Source organism: Rhodnius prolixus, unplaced genomic scaffold (assembly GCF_049639745.1).
Source record: "Rhodnius prolixus isolate KJV_2025 unplaced genomic scaffold, Rpr scaffold_13, whole genome shotgun sequence".
Classification (NCBI taxonomy): domain Eukaryota; kingdom Metazoa; phylum Arthropoda; class Insecta; order Hemiptera; family Reduviidae; genus Rhodnius; species Rhodnius prolixus.
In genome coordinates this window covers 11,434,013-11,451,904 of record NW_027411583.1, presented here as the reverse complement: position 1 = coordinate 11,451,904, position 17,892 = coordinate 11,434,013, and the positions used below count along the sequence as shown (strand labels likewise).

General features: G+C 28.5%; 1 protein-coding gene across 7 annotated transcripts in view; it reads right to left on the bottom strand.

Moving 5' to 3' along the window:
* Nucleotides 1–4,098: 4,098 nt before the first annotated feature.
* Nucleotides 4,099–17,892, bottom strand: part of Syx1A (Syntaxin 1A) — a 142,246-nt gene continuing 128,452 nt past the window's right edge. For 2 of the 7 annotated variants that reach the window (XM_074115621.1, XM_074115617.1), the window contains one exon: nt 13,712–17,750. The gene's annotated coding sequence lies outside the window, so the exon portion shown is untranslated. Of the gene's footprint in view, nt 10,145–13,711; nt 17,751–17,892 lie in introns of those variants that run through there. The other 5 variants (XR_012454570.1, XR_012454567.1, XR_012454571.1 and 2 more) reach the window with 5 other exon arrangements.

Below are 17,892 nucleotides of genomic sequence, written 5' to 3'. Positions count from 1 at the left end.
GACGTTATGTTGTTTTAAATTAGTGTATTGCGTTTCGTTAATTTATGGTATTACATAATCGAAACTAACCCTTGTAGTGATACGTACAGTATCAAAAATTACTTAAATGGTACCAAAGTTTGTAAAAAATTTACTAACAAACTTTAATAGTTAATATCTACAGCAAAAAGAAAATCTTTAAAAGGCAAGTAAAGTTGTCAGTCATTACTGTCATTTATAATTCACAATGAAAACTAATTGGGTTAACTAATTTGCAAAAATGATGAAAAAAGTACCAGTTAAATGAAGTGAAAATGATTTTTTTCTAACGAACTGGAGGCTATTTCTGAGATTTAAATTAATTTTTCTATTAATATTTCAAAGAAAAGAACTCTCTTTCTCTAATTCGATATTCATTTTTGTTTCTAGAGAATATCTGAAAATCTGGAGTAAATCTTTAAGCGCTGAAATTATTAGTGAATTATTGACACATCTTAAGCTTGAATGTACAGTACCAAAATAACGTAAGTAACTCCTTCGTTTAAAATAATTTGTAATTATTCTAATAATTATTTAATTTAATATTAACAATTTTAATGACCATTCTAATCTAGAAAAATGATTAATTAAATTTGGTACCCGATATTGTACCAGAGATAATTTTTAATTTGATTTTTACTTCTTTCGATTATAATTAAATTCACTTACTTTTGCGGCAAAGTTTTTTATCTTCAGATAATCTTGAATAACTATAATTGAATGTACGAGTTTATCTTGCAAGAGTTTTAAGTTATAACCAAATTTTTCTTTGTATCAATAATAATTTGAATTCTTAACTTCTAAACTTAAATGATGATTAAATGGTGTTTGAAATCCTATTTTATATGAGGATATGTGAATTCTGATTTTATTTTTAGTTTGAAAGTTATATATATATTTAGTTTTAGTTACACTCGATCGCAATTAAAAATCGAAGTATACAAACTACAATTAATTTTGTTTGTCCTTTTTCTTCTGCAGACTCCAGTTTTATGAGAATAATCTGCTCCTGCGACAGGACTATCCTTGGCACCCTTAGTTAACTACTTCAACACATGTTTTTTTATGTACATTGTCACTTCCACCTATAGTAGTAAATAAGGTAAGTTATAAATATGTTATACTTTACACCTTAGCCTTATAAGATTGTAAACTCTTCATATATTAATTTCATTATTTTTTAATCTCAGATAACCGATTTGAAGGCAGGGGATGCTGTACGTTACAGAATGTGGCGCCCTTAGTTCATAATATGGATTCAAAGAAAAAAAAAATAGTGGAAGAAGTTGAAATTCAGGCATAGATTCACTGAAAAAAAAAACAACAAGATTTAGGTATTATCTCCAAATAACCAAATTAAGATGTTACAAACTCTATCGTCGTTCTTTTTTTAGTCAGCAAAGAGGGAAGCCTAATCATTCCTCTCATTCACACTTTTGTAATTCATAATTAAATTTAATTGGGTCAAATACTTTACAAAAATGATGAAAAAAATACCAGTTAAATGAAGCGAAAATGATTTTTCTAACGAACTGGAGGCTATTTCTGAGATTTAAATTAATTTTTCTTTTAATATTTCAAAGAAAAGAACTCTCTCTCTAATTCTATATTCATTTTTGTTTTTAGGGAATAACTGAAAATCTGGAGTACATCCTTAAGCGCTAAAATGATTATAAGCTTAAATGTACAGTATCTAGGTAACGTAAGTAACTAAGTTATGTTTTAAAAGATTGTTAAACTTGTGTAAAGTAAAATTGTCTTTAGTAAAGTTTATTATTTTATAATATTGTAATAGTTCTTTACTGTTGAGTTCTTTTAAACTCAACTCCTTTGTATGGGAATTCCCCCAAAAGCAAATGAAATAAATATAAGTTCAAAAAACAGTTCAATTTCTATCCTAGGTTCACCTGAAAAACAAAATTAAATATCAAATAACCATTTTCTTGAGCAGGTCTAGGTATAACAGACGGTGGTGCAGTCCTTACTTCATAATAATAATAAATTAAAAAAAATCAAATCTTCGGCCAAGTTCGAGAGACAAAAGTGATTTTCTTCAATGTCAAATAACCTTGTAGGAGAAGAGGATTGGTTGATAACAGATTGACGTCCTTAATTCATAAATAAGATTAAGAAACAGTAGAAAAGAAGGAATTTCAGCCTATGTTCAGAAAAAAGAGCAATTTTTAAACGAAAATGACCCTTGTATTAAAGTAGAGCTGTTTTGTTGCTGTCTGTATCAACCTTACTTCGTAATTTAAGTTCATAAGACAATGGAAACAGTCCGGAATACGGCCCTACATTCAGAGCAATTTCTAAATTTTAATCTCCAATACAGACAACAGTTTTTCATAGTATAAGGTTAAGAAAGAGTGGGAAAATTCTGAAATCTGGTTCACAATCAGAGAACGAACTTTTTTAATCACCAGTTCTTATATACGTACAGTCGACTCTCGATAATTCGAACCTCGATAATACGAATTTTTCGATAATTCAAACTTTACAGCTGGTAACTTAGGTAAATCGAAAAAATGCAGTGTATTTCGATAACTCGAAATCCTTTTCTTAACAACAGGGGGAGAGAAGGCTCTATAATTCGAATTTTCCTAAGTAATGTTTACTTCTCATTTTCGGCTCATTGTTCATTTTCTGCGTAATGTTTCCCCCTCCTTTCTGCCCAGCTAAACTTTCCAATGCTCTTTCTTAGTTTGTCACGATGAGTGCAAAGGGGAAGTACGTCTCCCTTTCTGTGTCTGACAAAAAAAAATTATCGCGGCCGTGAAAAGTGGTTCGAAACAAGAAGATATCGCCAAAACTTTCAATATTCCACCATCAACGCTTTCTACAAAGTCACTTGACTAAGTCAAGCCACATTGAAACAAGTACATATTATATACATGTTATTATTTATTGAAATGTTAATACATATGTAATATTTTTGTTCTTTTCATTATTTTTACTTTTTTACTTGAGGCTATATATGTCTAAAATTTAGGTAAGCTCATACGTATTTTCAATGTATGTATGTACATACATATATACGTACTTAATAAAAACTCTTAATAATTCGAATTTTTCTTGTAGTCCCTTGGATTTCGATTTATCGAGAGTCGACTGTACTAGAACAGGGCTGGATGTTAACTGACAAGGTCGTCCTTTTTTCAATAATGTAAGTTGTAAAAACAGTGGAAAAATCTCGGAAATTGTGAATGAGATATGATCATCCATTGAAATATTTTCTTGGTCACTTTATTTTTTTTATGTAGGCATAAATGAAATATTGGTGTGTGTTTTTAAAACAGTCTAAACAAAAAATAATGGGCTATTATACACCTTAGGAGATCAGGGAAATTTAGTTACTTAAAAGGAGCGAAGAACAGGGATAAAATAGGTTCTTTTTGTTCTTTTTTTTAATGTCCAACATTACACATAAGGAGGAAATATCTAGTCATGAAACAAACCTACAATCAATTGACTTTGTGCTGCAATTTCTTTTCTTTTTTTACATTTTTTAATTTTCTTGTTTTGTTTAATCATTAAATGACAACAATATTATAATTAATATTAAAAAGAGCATTCTTTTTTTTTAATGGTTTAAAATATTGTTCAAGACAATGTGATCACATAGTAATTTTTACATTTTTTTTTTAAACTCCCATAATTATTATGTTAAAAATTTATTTTTAACAATGACAATTATTTCGTTTATTTTTCTAAATTGAGAATATACAATATATATATATATTTTTTTTTGTTTTATTATTATTATAATTATTATCATTATTGGATATTTATTAAGGCTAATGGATATGGTAACTACGAAATATACACTTACGGACAAAGCAAGTCATTTAAAAGTCGAAAGAAAATTTGCCAAAATTGTGTGATGACAATGTTAGAATAAAATTATAATAGTATAAAAAATAAATTAAGTTGTACTAAAACAGAAGTTCTACTTCTATGATGTTAATATAGAGAGTAAAAATTACTCTTTCATTGTTTGCAAAATCTGGGAATAACAATTGATTTCTTTTTTTTATTGCTGCACTTTATTAGATTCTGAGTCCTTTTTTGGGGGGGGGGGGATTTTACTTCACAAAATGATCCCTCTGTTATCAATTTAAATGTTTTAACCCACTGTCTTTGATGTAAGCCAAGATAGTGGCAAGAAGGGTAGTTAAGCCTGGGGACATTGGGACAATTGCTCCCATCTTATCTTTATGTGGATTCAGGAATCCACCTCATTCACCCAATATTTCGTAATGCTCAAAGAGGAGGTTTTTTTTCTTCCTCTTTGTCACTTTGACGGGTACATCCTTTTCTAGAGTTCACTAGGGTCAGCGATCGGCGGCCCTTTTCCAATCAATTTAGCCCTAATAATATTGCCCATAAATTCCAGTGCTTTCTAATGACGGAACAAAAAAGAGAAATAATGTCGTATTTTTTTTTTTTTTTTTCAGGCCCGCTTTATGTCCAACAACTTTTGCACGGACAGAGGCGATTAGCAAACATATTCAACTAGTATGTTTTTCATGTTGAATATTGAATAAAATCCAAGGAATCAAACCTAGCACTACAATACTTCTTAGCTTTGCAGGCCTCGCCTCTAGCCGCTATAGTTTATCGCAACACTTTTGTTCAAAGAAAATAACATCTCCTTCTACCCATTATGCCCACCATTTACAGTAGGCTCTGCACTAGTGAAAATGATCATCATGAAAAACTCGGTCATATGGTGTTTTATTATTACCATTCGATTGTTCTTGAGAAGCCCTTTCCAACCGTATACGATCTCTGTGTTTGGTTTTGGCTTTTCGTCGCTTATAGGCCGACATTATATATTTTTGATAATATTTTATTATTCTAACACCTTATTATATTCACTGTCACTATTTTACACTTAATGTTTTATATACAATCGATAGATTGCGACGACAGCTGACGATTAAAATTTAAACGAACGACGTAGCTACTCCGAGTCAAAAGTTATACTAATTGCAAATCTATACGCAGCAAAATGATCTCAAAATGGCGGCGCTTCTCCCTCTACCGCGCGCGATGCGTCACAGTCCTCGCTTATCGTAACGAATTCTTTGATCTTTTGGCTATGGGGCCGTACTTAAATTACGTAACGAACGCAAGGGGGGAGGGGGGTAAGGCTCGATTGTTACCATTCGTTATGGTTCGGGGGAGGGGTTTTTTTAATGCTTGTACGTAATTTTTCCAATTGAATCTATAATTTTTTGGTCATTAATGGAAAAATACTAACGATATTTTTCGCGCCAAATTCTACTATAGCCAACCTTCATACTAAGTGATAATGTAATTAAATAAGTAATAAATAAAAAATATATGTTTGATTTTAATTAAATACTATGCAATGACGATATTCCATAACAAAAAATTACGTACATTTGGCTAGGGTGGGAGGGGAGGTTGACATTTTGTTACGATCTGTTACATCGGGGGGGGAGGGATTAAAAAGCTCTTTAAATTGCGTTACGTAATTTAAGTACGGCCCCTATCCAATGGTCTAATTTAATTTTGGATGTAGACGATAGATTCGAAACTATAATGCCAAACTGTATCCCCCGATTTTGTTATCATTAGGTTTTTTGGATTGCCACCATATTATGATTGCAAATTTAAAGACGTATTCATGTCAAAATACTATCTGGAGGGTACCACCATTTCAATAACAGGATCATGAAGAACTTCACATTAGTTCTCTTTAAATTTGGAAGTTTTGGTGCAATAAAACCCTGGGTTGTTTTGGATCCAATAGCACTTGCGCTGCCACTACAGATCAATCGTCAGACACAATCATTATATTTGCAAATCATTATATAAAAAAAAAATGACCAATATAAAAATCCCAGAACTTCTGCCTTTTTTTTCATCATTTTTTGTTAAAAAAAAATTAGGAAAATTAAACATATTTAAATTAAAACAAATTTTGAAAAATTTTCCCTCAAAACTGATTACAGAAGGCCTAATGGATTGCCACAAAAATACAAACAAAAGACTATTAGTTAGGAGAAGGTTATTTACATTTTTTTGGGAAACCATGGTAGCCGAAAGGAAAAGAGTGGGAACCATTTAGAAATAGAAAAAGTTTTCTTTTGTGTAATTTTTATTTCGCCTTTTTTTTTTTTAAACGATCTAATTTTTAAAAATGCTTTTTTTGGGGGGGGGGTTTGTTGAAAATATTTTTCAAGATTTCATTTTAAAGTAGTAAATGGAAACCCAAGTTTTTCAGTAAATATTCAACTTCTCTTTTTTATTCGCTAAATGCAAATAACGAATTGATATATATACATATTATATATGAATATAATATTAAGATAGCTTAAAGAAACATTGACTTTTGCCCCCAAAAAAATACATTAAATTAACCTAAAAAATGAAAAACAAAAAACTTACTTTGAGTGGCCATTTGTGTTGTTTATTTTATTTTTTTAAGTTAAAACAAGATTAGTAAGCTAGACTAATTTTTAGACTATTTAGCAAATGTACAAAAATTTAGAAAGACCTTTTACAAATACATTTTTTTCTTGCTAAAGACGAAGACAAGTTACTTAGGAAAAATGGTGGGTACATATTTTTTTTTTTTTTTTTTTTAAGAAAACTGTTCACGATTTTTCTTTTTTTTCCCCTTATATTTTAATAATAAAACTGGCTTTCTAGTTGAAATTTAATTTAATTTAAATTTTATTTTTATAAAGTTTACTAATATTTTAAATAGTTACTTCTATTAAATAGTGACTAGAATTTTCTACTGAACAGAAAAAGTTTTGTTAATAATTTTTTATTTTTCAAATTTATCACGAAGTTTTCTTTAATTTTCATTTTTTCCATTGACATATACACCGTGCTTCTTGTTTTTTTGCTTAATACCTTAGTCATAGACGAAACAAAAAAAAAACACATTTATTTATGTACATTATGTATATATAATATAATACATATTCATGTAATTTATAAAACTATAGGCCAATTTATTAAAACACTTTCGTACATATTAATTAGAAAAGCCTAGAAAGATTTATATATATATATATATATATATATATTTTTTAATTTTATTTATTTATTTTTTGTTTTACTACAAATTACATTGGAAAAAATTTAAAATAATAATAAGTAAATACATAAATTCCAGAATATATTTATTTTCCATTGGCTTAGGTAGAGCCAAAGGATAAATTTAAAGAGGAATACTAGAAAATATAAAATAACTGAGGTCGCCAGTTTTAGATTTTTGGCTAACAATTTAAAAATATATGTTTGTTTTAAAAGTAAAACTCATTTTTTAAACAACAAAAATCTAATTTTGTTTTTAAGATTATGCTTCGGTTATTTTATAACAATGTTTTACTTTTTTTTTCTATTTTCTGTTTTTTTACTTGATTACTATCACAGTCATGCCAAATAGGTTTGTTTTTTAAACTAGAAATTACAATGAAGTATTTTACGTAATAAATATATAACAAAATGAGTAATAAAATAGAATTGGGTTTGACTGTAATCTAAAACGTGAGTAATTTAAGCAATATTCTAGTTACTTTTCTCTCCAAAATTCAAATTGTTGTAATTTAAAAAAAAAAATTGTAAATATTTGTTTTTATATAAACATTAAGGACGAATATTCGTATCCGGGTAGAATAACATAAAACGCAATTCAAGTTTTAATTCTCCAAACAATATCTGGGACTGTAGATCTTCACACACACACACACACACACCTTCCTTAGGGGTACAATTTCCCAATCTTCCAGAGGGCCAGCTTCTGAAAGGTTGATTTGATTCGGATACGTTGTTGCGACATTGCAAGAGCGAAGATTTTTTCCACGATCTCTACTGATTATAACATAGGTTATAGAAGAGGGATCACTCTGGATCGCTTGTTGTGCTCACTGTATTTTTTTTTATTTTTTTTTTTGTAAGAGATCGGGAATTTTATGATACCAGGAGGCATAGATTATTCTCTTATACTCTTCAATTTCCTGTATTCCAGTCAATAAGCCCGAAATACAGACACGGCCTCTTTCACAAGTATTTCCTACCTCTTACATACAAGTTTTTAGTTTTTACTTTTTAAACAAACTTTCAAAATACAACCAAAAAAAAAAGTTGAAAGGAAAAAAAAAAAAGTCAACTAAAAATCGCCAAGAGTAAAATACAAAATCCTTATAATCTGAAATTTGGAATTGTAAAATCCATGATAATAACTAGAACTGCTCCAATTCTGATTTCTGGGTAGATTTCAAAAAAAAATTTAAAATAAATAATAATAAATAGCAGACTGTTCTAATCTTGTTCCATTTTCTTAATTCATTTAAATCAGATTAAGAGCAATTTATTAAAACTAAAAGAATTAATTAATTTAAAAATAAAAATAAAATATATAGGAACATTTAAAAGAAAAAAGCATTTTTTGGGTAGAAGTCCTTCTTAATTTTTTTTAAGAAGGTTCAGACATTGGGCTTAGAAGGTTAGGATTTACCTTTACAATATTTATTTGTTTTTGACTATTAAATTTCAGTTAGTTCTCCCCCTTGATAAATGAAAATTGAAAAAATTAAAAAATTACTGGACTACTCACATTCAACTTCATTACAGAAAATAAATTAATAAAACTTAAAACTGATCAATAAAAATCTTATTAATTAAAAAATAAATCATTAATCACAGCCATATTTTGCTGTCTCATTTTCAATTGTTTCTGATAGTTTCTACTGTTTTTAATTTAATTTCTTTTGTAATTATATAAATTACAGTTTAATTTTAACAAGCATTCTAAAGTCTACCATGGTATATTTAAACAAGATTGTTGGCTAGAGTTTTGGGGAGAAGCTAAGTGTGTTAACTAATTTTGATTAATATTTTTATTATTTTAATCGAGCAAAAAAAATTAAAAGTATTCAGTTTGCTCGATCATTTTGTTTAATAAATTTACTTCTTTTTTTTTATTTTATACAAATGCCAGAGTGATATACTATTATTCTGTTCAAAAATTTACATCGCATATTCCCCAGGGATGTTTGGGTACTACGTACAAGAACTGCAAAAAAAAAAAAAGTAGACGAAGCATGTAATTTTTTTTGGGAGGGGGGTTCAGTTTTCTTTCAGTTTTTTTTTTTTTTTTGGAAAATGCGAATTATAAGCACAAAACTTTTCATTAAAGAAAAACTTTACAAACTAAAACTTCCACAAAAGGATCAATCACGCCTCATACCACTTATGCTTTTGATTCCTAGACATGACGCGAGTAATACGATAATTATGGATTATCCATACGATAATTATGGGCTATCCATACGATAATTATGGGTCATCAGGTTACACTAATTGAACGAAGACTTTTGTATAACAATCACTCTAGCTTCATATAAACTTAATCGATTTTTTTTTTTTTTTTACATTGCAATTAAACAATTTCGATGTTTCTTTATTTACGTACTTTTTACTATTCATACAAATGATTTTGAAAGATGGAGGTTGAAAAAAAAAAGAAGTAAAAACTTAAAAAAACAAAAATAAAGTACAGGAAAAAGTATTCATTAATTTTTTAGCATTATACTGTAATGGTAAGATTTTTGTTCAATTTTTTTCTTTATAGTTTGTATTATGCTCTATTTACAATTTTATTCACATTATATCTCAATGCTTGGTATATCAAAGAACTAAGTTTTTTTGCCTTTATTTCTATTGTTCTAAACGATTATCCCGTGAGAAGTATATTTTTATTATTTTTTTAAAAATAAATTCATTCACATTTGTTGTATTATATAACAAAGAAAACAGAATTTTCATATTCAATATTATTATAGATTTTATATTATCAAAGAATATACAATACACACAAGCGACAAGTAATTTATTTTTTGTAATTTTAAATCATTTATTTATTATTATTATTTAAAAATTTCTATAAACTACTTCTTTTACTTATTTACATACAAGAAATGATATTATTTTAAATCAAACTTTTATAAAAAAAAAATAAATTGTATTTCAAAATGAATCAGGTTCACATTTTTAATTTTTTTAATTATCACATTATGAAAGAATTTTTTGTTTGTTCGTTAATTAACAATCACGTTATTGCTGAGGCATTAAATGTGACCTGTGAAAAATTAATTAAGGAATTAGTTAAACAGAATAATATAAATTTATCAGAACTTCTATAGATTTATTATTTTTTCCACGGAAAAAAAAAAATTAATCATTTGCTAATTCAAATGAAATAGTACTAGCCCCCCCCCAAAAAAAAGTCAAGAGCAAAACATTATGCAAAGCTGTGAGAAATTAGTGGCGAATCCTGGCTAGGGCATGGAGTAAGATTTAGATTCATGGATATCAGTGGATATAACCTCCGCTCTGGAAGATGTAATGAATGTGCCTTAACACATTCGTCCAGAAATCAGATTAGCAATTTATTCAAACTGTATTCCATAATTCTCTATTCGATCGTGAAGGTTTAGAGTAAAAAATATTAACTATGAGGACTATTTGCAAATATATCAGCACGTCAAAGTAGAACTAACAGATTTTGATAGTCGATTTTTATGTGATTATCGATAATCGATAATTTGATGATTATTGATCTAGCTTAATTGAGGCAACAAAACAACATATAACCTTGATGTCGCCTCGCTTTGATATTCGACCAGTTTCAGCCATTATTTTAAACGACTAATATCTGATTGAAATAAATTCAGCTAAAAAAAAAAAGATCAAAAGCGAATTAATCACCTCTTGTGATTAATACTTCCGATGTGTAGAGCAGACAAACAGTGGCAAATGTTATTTTTTTATGATTTTGTTTTCATTAAATTTCACTAAAAAGGTTTCAGTCGCAGAAGTCTTTGGTAAGATAGACAGCATCTACTGTACAAACTCAACTCAACACACTTAAAACGACATCATCGTAAAAAAATTCAGTCAGTAAGATTATCATTAGTTTTCAATTCATTGAAATCAGGTATTGTGAGGTATTCAACAATTATCGCAGCTTCAATGACTGAGATTTGATTTTGAATTAGCAAATGATAATTTTATTTTATGATCCTTTTAAAAAAAACTTACGTGAGTAGATTCACTTAAAAATAAAATAAATCTGAATAATTTGAAACGTTGAAAATAACGACAGCCTAGATAAACGTAGTGTCTTTTCATAATTTTGTTTTTCCAGATCTTTAAGGAAACTATCCATGAAAAATGGCACATTTAAAGATCGATGATGATTAATCTTTTTAATCTATTTTCTTTCACATGCGAACCTCGAGAGCCCAATCGCGTGGAGAAGGAGAAATCCAGTTAAGTAATCACAGCTTCCCAACGTGCAGAGATTTTGAATATCTAGGGTCACTTGTTACAAATAATAATGATATAACCGCAGAATTAAAGGCGAGAATAGCGGCAGGAAATAGATGCCTTTTAGCTATTCAAAAGGTTTTGCGGTTTAAGGATTTGTCCCGCAAGGCTAAGATAATAGGCCTATAAAACAATAATCAGACCCATCGTCACCAGACGCCAGTGAAAACTGGGTGCTCAGCGAAGAAAGTGAAAAGATACTCGGGGTTTGGGAAAGAAAAATATTAGGCCCAAATGGTCGTGACTGAATAATCAGAAAGAACCACCTTGAATTGATGGAATTGTTTGGAGAACTGGACATAGTCGCCCAAATAAAGAAGGGGAGATTGAGATGGTTGGGACACGTGGAGAGGATGCCTGCGGGAAGGGTGCCCCGAAAACTATTAAATGAAAACCAAGGAGGCAGAAGAATTCGAGGGCGCACCCTCGACTTAGATGGCTGTGGATGATGTGGATGAAGACCTTATTCCAGGTTGGAGTAAGAAGATGGTGGCGCCTTAAGGCCGTAGACCGGAGCGGATGGGGACAGCTTGTTGAGGAGGTCCAGGTCCTACATTAAGGACTGTTGCACCAGATAATGAGTGAGTGAGTTATTTTCTTTCTCGTCGAATTCTAATTCTGTTTTACTTAAGCAGAAGTGGCACTTGCTTCGGAATTCTCTTCTGCAGTTCTATTCCGTTTCCACTACGAACAAAACCAGATCTATTGGACCCCTACTACGCTCATGAAACCACTCATCCTGCAAGGTATTCCCGGTTTAATAAAACTACACCTTCAGGTGGCCTAAGAAAGTTTTTTTAGGAAGTGCGGCAATCAGAGATTTACCACTTCTTGTACCCAAAAAAATAATAAAACTCTCTTTTCCTCTAATATCTCGAAAGATATTCTAAGAAGATTCTCGGAAATTGGAAGAAACTAAATATGGATGCTTATTCACATCCAGTTATCCTATCAGATAGCATGAAGAAAGCGAGATGATCAGGCAGTTAAAGATAACCGACTCCCTGAAGAAGCTAGCACTATCCTCATCACCTGAGAGGATACATCTGTCCCATCCACTAATGATTAAAAATTTGATCATGGAGATCAACATGAAAGGAGACAATAAAAGTAAAGTAATTGCCTACTTTTTCAGGCGGCGCTTAACGTCCAACTACCAAATTAGGTGTCGTGGAAGGAGGCTACTAGCAAACATACTTTACTGAAAAATTTCTCATATTAACCATTGAATAAAATCCAAGGGTTCTAGACCAGGGGAATCGAACCCAGTGCCGCAATAAATATTAGCTTCGCAGGTCTCGCCTCTAACCACTCGGCTACCGTTGCGCCTCAAAAAGGAGACAAATAAATGAAAGTCATTTGTCCAAAGTCTGTTATTTTGAATCTTGGAAATGAATATATTTTCACTTTTTAATAAATTATCTATTTTTCGAAAACATCATGGTCACCTCACACCAACCAATGGCGGACACACCGGTTGCAGAACTCTGGTTTTCAGGTCTACGTTTCAAAGTTGCAAACACATTTCTATTCTTTTAATCTTTACTTTCTTCATCTAAGCTAACATCATTCGCAATGTTTCAAATTCGTCAGGAAGTTGCAACTATTTTGATTAAGAAACAAACGAAAATAGATTAAAAAAAAAAATTAAGTATATCATCCATAACTCTATACTTAAAACAGTTTTAGATAACCAACCTATTTTAAGGTGGTTCAAAAAAACCAAAAAATAAAAGCTCATATTATAAAATTTTCTTTGTTCACTAAATCTTAATCAACTCTAATTTTTTTTTTTTTTTTTCTTTACTTTATGTACACATAGAATACAATATTTCTGTGACAAATTGTATTATTATTTGATTCTTAAAATTTTCGTTGTTTTTGCTTTTATTTGATTTCTTTTTTTAATCTTTTTATTTATATACTAAAGATGGAGTTGAAAAATAAAAAGGAAGATATAATCCAGTTTTCTTTCTTCTAATTTTGGATTATTAGAAAATTTTTACAATTTAAAATTTAAAACTATGAATTTTATTTGCGCACTAGGTATTTCCAGATTTTTCTGTGATTTTGTTTTTTTTTTTTAAAAAAAAAAGATTGGTCATTTATTCCCAGCCGCTGCCAATTTATATTCATATAATTTTTTGCTATTTGCTTTTTCTTTTTAAATACTATCGTTGAAATTAGGTATTTTTAAAATTTTGGTGCTTTAAAGTTATTAATTTATTTTTCCCCTTCAATTTTATGTAAATAATTTTTCTTTTTCTGGCCTTTTACTTACTGTTTTAAAAAAAAACCAGTAATTTTCATAATGGTGTTCCTCAAAAGACAGTTATCCCCATTTTTGTTTTTGGTAAGGCTCAAAAATATGATTATTTTTTCTATTTCTTACTGAATATTATTAATTTTTTTTTAAACGAGTTAAGAGAGAGAAAATTGAATTTTTCTTTAAAATAATGCAAAAATTACGGAAAATATATTTGAAATTAATATTTTTTTTTTTGTTTTTTTAAAGTGCAGAATCTATTACGTATTATTATTATTTTGTTCTTTGGGAACAAAGAAATAGGAAATATAAATTACAATTGTAAATAGTAGGCAGTACATTAGTTTATTTTTTTCTACAATAATTTATTGATTAATTTTATTTTTTTATTGCTTTCAAGAATTTCATTTTTATAGTTTTTAATCACTTGGACTTCCAAAAATTTTTAAAAGAAACTTATTTATCAATTTAAAACAACAGAAGTGCATTAATATTTTGCATTCGTATTCTAGTTGTCTAGTTGCAGAGAAAGAAACAAAATTTTCAATAGAACTATTATTAGTAAATTGCATAAACTTCATTATTCAATTATTTTTGCAACTAATCATAAAGTATAACTGTTCATTTATACACTATATTATACAAATAACAATTTATTATTACTTTTCTTTGTTCCCATCTGGCTGGGTATACATTAGGATCTGTATTAGAGCAACAGTAAAGAGAGAGCAGAAGGAGCAAGTAGCTCTCTCATTGTATGCTCACGAGAAAATAATAGTTCATAATTCACAATGTCCTAAGATTTCGATGTTTGATTGAAAAATGGAAATCAAATTATGTACTCCAATCTGGCCATCAAGAAATCAATATATTGATCACTTTGCAGAAGATTGCCAATAACAACGTAAAAACCTTTGGCCATTCAAAAATCCTCTTTTAGATATATAACGTAAAAAAAGACTTTACCTGTAAAAATTATTATAGTATGAGCTGCTGCATATGAACGATTCCCCCAAGCTTCTAAAAAAACTTATGCAATTTAGACAAGGTTTATGAACTGGATGTAAACTCTACAAACCAGTAGAAATAACTACATACATAGGTAACACATGTTTGAGGGTTGCTTTCTTTGTTGAAATTATTGTATTCAAGTTTTCATTACAGCTTTTTCACTAATAAACTTAGAAAATCTTCTAATTCTTTAAACTAACTGAATATCTATTGTTGATGAATATTAACAGCACTAACCCTGACAAAAAGAATCACATAACCTCTCGAGATATAACCTCTCCTAATGTATACCAAACCATCAACTTTTCATTTTTTTTTCCCCGCTAACCAGGTTCATCAACAATATATAAATAATTATAAAAATATTAAGAACTGAAAAGAAAAATTACATTGCCATTTATTCTATTAAAAAAAAAAAAATGCAATCCAACAATTTCATTGTGGATGGAATGCTAAAAATTTTATTTTATTTTTTTCCAATTTTAAAAATAACATTACAATAATTTTTCCAATTTAATAAATAGCTATAAAATTTGTACAATTTCGAAAAAAATAAATAAATGTACAAATAAATAAATTAATATAGAAGCAAAAAATAAAAATAAATTAAATCAATATTTACATATACACACTTACCATAAATGTATACATATATATGTAATAATTTTGTTTTTAATTTACAAATTAATTTTTTTTTAAAAAAGATCTAAATTCAACATACTCATTTTTTTTTTTTGGTATTTTTGTTTTAAACGCTTTGATATTAACAGTGATTTTGTAAATATATTTACAAATAACCATTGTGTAAATAACATGAATTGGCAGTGGGGATATTTTATATATAATATATAAAGGGGGGCGATTAAAATACTTTTTTTTATTGAAATGAAAATAGTTTAATGTGCTTTTCTTTTAGTTATTTCTTAATTTCTGAGAGATCACTAGCTACTACATTCTTTGGAAAGTAATAAAAAAGAGTTCATACATCAATTTATTTTATTTTTTATAATTATTGTTGTTATTCTTATTACGATTATTATTAGGATTTTTTTTTTTGTTTTTAATTTATTCCAAAATATTATAGATTTATTTTATTAATATTTCCTTTCATTTTTTTTTTTTAAATTAGTGCCTTCAATTTGGGGCTAAGAAGAAAATAGCCGATTCATTTTTTTTTTTAACTTTCGTTTTTCTTTAAGATGGAAAAATTGATGTAGCTTAAGTTGTAATAAAAATTTCTGGAAAAGCAGGTACTGATAGTGAATTTAAGACTGGCTTTCCGGGTTCAGTTTCAAAAGTAAGAGGAGATACTGCATCCACCTTTCGTGCATTGGTGTATTTCAGTTTAAGATTTTACTATTCGGAGTTTTTTTTGGGAGTTTTGAGATAAATCCCAAGTAATGCCAATGATTTCAGATATGTGTAGGATTATATGAGTTCAGATGAAAGAAACTATCATTACGACACTAAGAATTGATTGAAATGTTTTCTTTGATAAATCTGCTTGAGAACAAAAGTGCTTAAGCTTGAATCAATAGTAAATTTAAAGATGAAAGTTCCTAAGTTGCCAACACACAGTATACTTGTTTTACCCACCCAATGCTAATCTACGCCATGACGAGTTTTTGTAAAGTATCAAATTATTCAGTTATTATTGCTTTAACTTTTTTGAATTTTCAATCGTAAGTGCTCTCTCTCACTCTCAGAAAAAGACGAATGGCAAAAAACCAACAGTTTTAGAATGGTAACTAGCAGAGGTGGCCCAGAGATGTAACTGGTAGGACCCCCCCCCCCACACAGAAAGACACAGAGCAGAGGATATGGAATGGAGAAAGGAGGAGGATGGGTTGTAAAAAGTTCAGGGCGGGACCGGAAGCCTTGTCTTAAGGATAGTACATAAACTAGTACTTCTCTTTTTCTTTTACAATTATAACCGCTTTCAGAATTACAACCTTCCACATTTTCGATTGATCAAGTTCGCACAGCAACATTTTTTTACTCTCTCACTCCGTTATTTAATTTCTTCGACTGTTTTTTTTTTTTATACTTTTGCTACATCAATTTATGACCAAAATCATTTATCCATAAATGCAACATTAAACACTTCCATTAAAGAGTTAATTTTTCTTTTGCCACATAAAGTTAGAAAATGACTACATAAAAAATAGCATTTATTTATTTATTTATTATAATTTATTTTTATTTTTGTTTTTGAAAGCCTAAGGGGTCACAAATATCAAACAGAAAAGATTTTTATTTTAAAAATAATTCCCACAACGGATATATTTTTTACTGTTTCTCCATTAAAAAATATATAATTTGCAATAATTAAAAAACAAAAAAATATTTTTTTTTTGTTCCACCAAAGAAGGCACTAAAGGGGATAAAAAAAAAAACAACAAAATATCGTATTTTGGGGAAAATAATTTTTAAAACAACACTGTTTTAAATAATTTTCTTTTAAAAATAAATATCAATTAATTTAAAAAAAAAAAATATAAATAATACATAAAAAAAATTTAGTAATCAATAAAAATTTTAATGATTCAACATTTTTCATTATTTTTTTTAACTTTTAACTAAAGGTTTATCCCAAAGATAAACTTTTAAAGATGTTTAATTAATTTTTCTTTTCTTTTAACAATATACTTTTTTAAAGTTTTTTTTCTTAATTAACAAAATAGTTGTAAGTACATTTTTTAATTATATTATTATTTTAATTAAAAATTAAGTACGTTGTATTTTTCCTTTTTTTTAAAAACATTTTTGTTTTTCTTTTCTGTTTATTTATTAATTTATTTTTTAATTAATTTCTTATAAATATAGTTTAAACTACCTGTACAATCAAATATTTTTCTTCAAACTGTTGTTTGTTTTTTTATATTTAATTTTTTAAAAATTTTTGTTTATTTATCGTAATTTAAATAAGTGTATGCAAAATATATAATCGAAAAAACTCACTAATACAGTAGCTAACGTACTAAACGAGTAATCAACTGACTAGAAGAATCGTCTCTCCACTTCTCTCTCCTCCTACGGATGCGTACGTAATATACTCCTTCATTGTAGGGAGGATCGTCTAGAAAAATGATAATAATAAAATGTTCATCAAAATAAACATACAAACAAAATCATAAATATACTAAAATTTGGGGGGAAAAAAACCCTTCACGGTGCTCTATTCCTAACTTTCCTATGCTATTCCGATTCCGACAATACTT